Below are 7,219 nucleotides of genomic sequence, written 5' to 3' on the forward strand. Positions count from 1 at the left end.
TTCAAACTTTTAGAGATTTTTAAAAAATTAAACAGTAAATGGGGAATGGGGGTGGGGATGGGGGAATCATTCCCACGTGGGGATTTCCCATCCCCAACCCACTAAATTTATTGGGGAATGGGGTGGGGAATAGAGGCAAAAAATTTTAATGGGGTGGGGAATGGGGTAGGCATCCCCACCCCCACCCCGCCCCATTGCCATCCCTACCTGTGGCCTGCAGTCCTCAACAATCCTCATCTGGCCTCTTTATAATCCACTTTTAACAAAATATAGATAGAAACAGATATATTACTGATATTCAAATTACACTTAATATTAATAAATCTTTGGACTGAGCTTTAAATCTATAAACTAAAACTTCCAGCATACCACAAATTATTTTTAGAGCCCGCATGTTAGAATATCTCCTTCAAGTTTCGCTTTGCTTTCTAGCACATCATTCAAATGAGTTGCTCTACTATATCTAGCTAGTTTTGAACAAAGTAAGTGAGAATATTACATCTGCTTTAGCAAGATACGAGTGAATTAAAACCTTTGACCAGATTCAAGAGAGAAAAGAATGTTGAAATATTGACTTGAATATTATGGCAAAATGAGTTTGACTTTAGTACCGACCAAAGAAATAATTGAAGATGCAAATTGGTTAGTTTGAGGTGCATGGCTATTGGCACAACAACATTTGCTGCATAACGAAATTGCGGCGTCTCAGCCGGATTGTGAGAGTTGTTTTCAAATCCCATTTCTCTTTTTTGTATTTATTCATTGCCACAACATTTGATGCATATTTTGATGACTACTCAAACGCGTTTCCGCAATAACTAACGAAAGGAAAAGTGAACGAATAAGCAAAAGACACTGATGACTATAATCATGTAAATGAAGTACAAGGCTTCACAATAGATTAGACCACCAATTTGTGCCTTTTGAATGCATGTGCTTGAACAAGATACGAGTGAATTGAGGCATATCTTTCTTTCACAATGTAAACTTCCCAAAATACATGTTATCTGCTGGTGAAATAATTTTTATAAAACAAAGGCTTAAAGTTAAAGCTGACTAAAAATATTGGCGTACGTCAAGAACGCTACGGGGAAAATTCAACCGTGAGCTGCAGTCTGCGGTCCCCAACAATCCGGGAAAAGGCTGAAGAGGTGCGCGCCTGCGCATACTAATTTGGCAGGTCTGATAGGATTTATAAATTAAAATAATGTAATTTTATATATTTTTTAAATGAAAAATTTGTTGATGCCGCTGTGAGATCCATTGGATCCTCGCGTGCCTGCCCCACAAAACAATCTCCATCAAACCTCTTTACAATCCATTTTTGATAAAATATGAATAAGGATACATATATTTATTCAAATATTAGTAAAAATATATATATTGCTGATTTTTTTTTTTGGTGTAAGCCATTCGGTATCTGGCAAACGCAATTGGATCCCGACTAATCCGAATTTGGGGTGTAGTCACAGTTAAAGCTCTTTACCCCTCCCAAACGACGTGTTTAGTGGGGATTGAACCCAAGAGCTTTTCCCACAAACTCAACCTGCGTTGCCAACTGAGCCACAACCATTTGGTAATAATGCTCATTTTTAAATTATACTTAATGAACATTTAGACTGAGCTGTAAGTCTATGAATTCAAACTTCCACAACACCACCAATTATTTTTAGCCTGCATGTTGGATTGTCTCCTTTAAGGCTGTGTTTACTAAACTGGAATGAGAATTGAAATGGAGAAATCCAAATGAATAACTTGTTTAGTCATTAAATTGATGATAGGAATGGGAATAAGGTGAGTAGGCTCCAAGTTCTTGAAGAGGAAAGATCACTATGGCTCCAATCTCCGGAAGAGGCAAGTCCAATAAAGCCAAGGCTGACAAGAAGAAGAAAGAATAATTGTAACGTACATCCCTTATGTGAACCACACAAAATTGTATGATCCACAATTTGTGTGGTTCACATTAGGGATGTATTATGTTCATTGATTTTTTTTGTTGTGCAGTAGTGCCCAGTGTTCGTGATATCACAATCATCACCCCATATGAATCGCAAGTTGTTCTCAAGGTATACATTTACACTTATCATTAATACTTTCTTGTTTTGCCCTCACCAGCTATGATTAGCATATTATTTTGTAAAACTTTATAAATATAAATGAATTATTAATTAATCATCTTTTTTTTTTGTTTGATTGAAATTTGCTCAAAGGGCATCTCCACTGACAAGATACTTGATGTGAAGAAATTATTGGCTTCCAATGTAGAAACTTGCCACCTCACAAATTATTCTCTCTCTCACGAGGTATCTATATTTTATTATCTCTTTTTTTTTCATTATATATGATTATGAATTTTTTTATGATAATATTAAACACTAGATACTATTTTTTTCTCATCTTATTTTTATGTATTTATTTCTTTATGATATTAATGCATTATTATTATTATTATTATTATCTGGTCAAGGGGCAGAGATTGAATGATAGAGTAGAGGTTACTCTGAAACCATGTTTGCTCAGAATGGTTGAAGGCAGGTGAACCTCTCTCATGTCCAATTTTCTGAATTAAAAAAATCTCATTCATGTGGATGTGGGTCTCATTTTATTTGTTATTTTTAATTATCAACATTTAGATCTTTTTAGTTGTTCATCGCCATACTATTTTAGTAGGGGAGCCTCTAAGTTACAATAATTGTAACGTACATCCCTTATGTGAACCACACAAAATTGTATGATCCACAATTTGTGTGGTTCACATTAGGGATGTATGTTACAATTATTGTAACTTAGCATTTGCCTTTTAGTAAACTATATTGATTTGATTGTATGTTTTTTAAGAATTTTTTAATATTATTGAAAAAAAACAGATTAAAGTGAAAAAAATTATTGACTATATTAATTGACTAAATAAATAAATAAATGACAGTATTTTATTTTTTAACATTAAAAAAAAAACCAATTTGATGCAGTCCACTTAGTCCTGCACACTTGGAACGTTACCATGCTTTTTTGTGCTGTACATTTTGGACTTAACTTTCCTTGTCATTTCAAGTCAAAGTTTTTTTTTTAACTGATTAAGTATCAGGTTACTGTATTACACATAGATATTTACAAATGACAACATATCACTGATATTTACAATTAGATATATACATGTGACTTACATTATTATATTTTTATTCTATAAAGTACATGCCCAGCCAAATATCCCTCATAAGAGAGGGATGTCTCTACTCCACTCGCATTTCGCAAGGGAAAAAAATGTTATAAGTAATCTCCACATAATTATAATTAATTGAGAGAGTTTGAGTCCATAGAAATTTGAACTATTGCCCTCATAGTCATTCTTAATTTTAAGAGCAATAGTTCACCACTGAACTACAAGCCCAAATGGCATTTCAAGTCAAAGTTGAAGCTGTCTCAAAAGTACAATAATAAGGTGCATTTAAGTAACTGGCCTAAACTTTAGAAATTTCAGAAGTTACAGAATAAGCAGTTCATTTCTAGGAGCATTATTAGTTTAATCATTAAATGACAAAATTTTGCCAATCTTTTTACGAGCCTTAACAAACTTTTTCTAGTTGATATTCAAAGTTTTATTGATTTTTTTTTATATAGTCAACTGTACTAATTGAACAGTCAATTTAATATAAAAACGACTTATCGCTTTGTGATCCTAATTTTCAACCAGGCGTTAAAATCTATTACCCTTAAAAGAATATTAGTTGGCAGAAATGTAAACAGAAGTAAGAAGGTTTGTAGAAGTGTATTATTTCAGAATTACTAATTTTATTGTGAATAATTAATATGATTAGAAATTAACAAAATTTTATTTAAAGACTTGTTTAAGGAGCAAAAAATTTATTTTTTATCATTTTTAATACTTATAATTGTAATTTAATTTAGAAATATTTTAATTATAAAAAATTATTTTCAAAAATAAATTCGACGAATAGTTTAGGGCTTTCAAATAACTCTACTTATATTTCAATTAATATTTAAAAGAAAGAAATAAAATAATAAAAGTAAAAAACTTTGCCCGGCAATTCCTTGTTATTTACATTTTTGGCACTGTCCTTGGCAGTGGACTACACAGAGGAATCTCAGGCCGTGGCACACGTGCGGCGGCTTCTCGACATCGTCGCGTGCACCACACGGTTCTCCAAGTCCAGAAACTCCCGATCGCCGCCATCATCAGAGTCATGTGCCAAAAGAACGGCAGTAGGCCCCACCGACCTTCACTAAACTCTGCCACTCTGTCTGATGGAGCAGCAACAACAGCAGCAGATAACCGAAGCGGGCCCCACGCCACGTCATCGCCAGTTTCATCGGCGGTTTCTCCGAGTCTGGACATGGCGGCCATTCACCCGACGCCGAAACTCTCCGAGTTTTATGACTTCTTTGTTGGGAAAATATGCTCTTTAAAAGCATATGTGTTTATTTAATTGTAATAAACAATTTTTCTGATTAATAAAATAAATGAGGTATTTTATTCAAATATCTTAATTGCATTAATATTTGTATTAAAGTCCATTTAATCATATTATATGTATTTATGTGATCACCATGTGGATTCACAGAAGACTTAAATACAAGTTATCTTATGATTAAATAAATTTAGTTCGCAGTTGATAAATAAAGTTGGGCGCTTTATTTAGGTATAGACTGTAATAAATTCATTGAATGATTTGTCTTAATCATGTATGAATTTATTGATGTAGTACGACTACATTGAACAGGATCACATATGAGATTTAATTAACTTTGTAATAACTGTCAGACTTATTAAATCTCATAGGCGTTGATTTTACTGTAATCTTAATCTTGAGTTAATTATAATTTCATGATTGTGATTGTTATTTCATTTGAGTTACCAATGGGCACGACACATCCTTGTGGTCAAGATTACCCGGTATCTTGGTGGGAGCAATTATGAGTATTGGAGTTATGGATTAACAATATAGAATTTGTACAACACATCTCTTGATAGGTTTTCGGTACTTGATCATAGAATTCTCTGGCCAGAGTGTGTCAACATATTTAGTATGTTGAAAATGATCATTAGAGAAAACCAGTAAGGATCAAGGAATAAGATGTTATTAAATTGATTGGACAGTTGAGATATCAATTTAATTAACGATGTGGTACAAAGGATTGTGCAGTAAAGAAATCAATGTGGCTTGGGACGAATTATTATTCGAGCATACAATTATGGAAGTCAGTTCCAATCTTTTAGTGGAGTAGATTTGGAATTAAATAATTGGGCTAGTTTAATTACAGGCCTAATTATTGTAGCCACTATTGTATGTTCCCAAATGATCCCCGGGTTAGCTCATTTAATTGACTGCACCACTACTGGACTAATAAGTAAGATAACTAGCTATTTGGGTCAAAAGCCTAAATATATCATTTAGTGGGAGGCTCCATTTAATTAGCTTTTGTATAAGGGGCCTTATGTTATTTTACAAGGCGGGTCCCCTATTGAAAAAGAAAATAACGTGAGTTTTATTTAGGGCATTATTTGGAGCCTAGGGTTTTCACTAAAGGGAGATATATAAGGCTTATTTTGTCTAAAAGAAAAAAAAGTGAAGCCACTTTATACAAATCAGAGAATAAGATTTTTCTCTCCATTATTGAGAGAAAGATTTTCTCGTGCTAGTTGTTTTGGTAGTGATAAAGGCGCCCACACGTCAAGTGCAGATCGAACCTGAGTCATAACCTGGAAGATCATTAGTGACAGTTCGTGATCTAACAAGCGTGGTGGTGACGGATCGTGATCTAACAGGAGTGGTGGTGGCAGATCGTGATCTAGGAGCCTAAATCACTTCAGCGGAAAAAGCCAACTCGGATTTGCAAGGTACGATTTCTAGAATACGAATTCTTATATATTATATGAGAGCGATCTTCAAAAGGTTTTATAAAAATTTAAAAACCTGATTTTTCCCCAACATTCTTCTCTTTCTCTCACCTCACTTCCCCCATCTTAAGTAAGCCTAATGTTCACTTATTTATTTGTCTTCGTTTTTTACATGGTTGATCCAAAAAAGGTTGACGTCTCTATTTTTTAAGCTGTTGGAGCAATACGCCGTCTCATTGATTCAAATTTACACACTCAAGATACAATCAATGTCCAAAAGGGGGCAATCTTGCATGAAGATTGGGTGGGAGACTTGTCCATTACAGTAAAATGTGATACAGTAGATGGAAGCTTGAAATATGAGGTTACTATTAAAGGAAATCAGTCATCTAGTATGTCTGCTGCAGAAGTTGCTCAAAGGAATTTACTAAACGGTGTTACTGCAGATGAGAGTGTAGTTGTTCACGTAAGTCGATTTTTCCTTTACTTCTTATGCTTACTTTCACAGAACACACACATAAAAGACATTCATCAAAGCTGAAATTACTTACGTGGGCGGAATAATATAGCTCTACCTTTGTCAGGGAGTGGCTTTTCAGTCGGATTAAGATGTTTCACTCTTTATCTGATGGAGAATGGCTGTAAGATATGAAAAATTATCTTTCAACCAATAACAGTTTTAAGCTATTCTGCAAGATATCTTAGAAATGCTAACTGTTATGAGCTTCTTTGCTTAGTGTCTATCACAGTTGAATTCATGATGCAGAGCATTGTTATTCTCTTTATTTTTACCAGATAGAACAGGATTGAAATGCTGGTGTTGGGGATTCTTAAGAAAGGATAGCACCTGTTCCTTTTTCTTCCTGTTTAGATGGGATCTAATCAGTAGATGTCTGAACTCTTAAGGGGAGTTGATGTCAGATTTCTAAACCAGGTTTTCTTCAAGTGTTAAGTTTATGAATAGGCCAAAGAAAAGAGAGCTGATATCTAGTTATGGCTTTCACAATAATGGTTGAGTGTTTATAGTTATGTGCTCTGACATTGGTTTGTAATTGTTATATTAACAAAATAACCAACAGACATCGATGTTCAAATAAAGGATAAAGGAAAGTATAATTACAGTGGATGCTCAGTTGCTGCAATAGGTCATCAGCTTTTTAGATTGTGCTATTTCAGAAAGTATTTAGGCCTTCTTTGGTGGATTCTGCCTTTGTTTCATATACTCTTATGTCTTTCTCCATTTAAGTTGTTCTGACAGGGTAAACTATTTATTGCAGCTTAAGGCTTGTACTTCAGAAGTCTTTCAGTGCTGAATCAGCTAGAGGAGACCAATTACCTCTGTGCAATTTGGATAATTCAGAA

Source organism: Citrus clementina, unplaced genomic scaffold, assembly GCF_000493195.1.
Source record: "Citrus clementina cultivar Clemenules unplaced genomic scaffold, Citrus_clementina_v1.0 scaffold_7, whole genome shotgun sequence".
Lineage (NCBI taxonomy): Eukaryota > Viridiplantae > Streptophyta > Magnoliopsida > Sapindales > Rutaceae > Citrus > Citrus x clementina.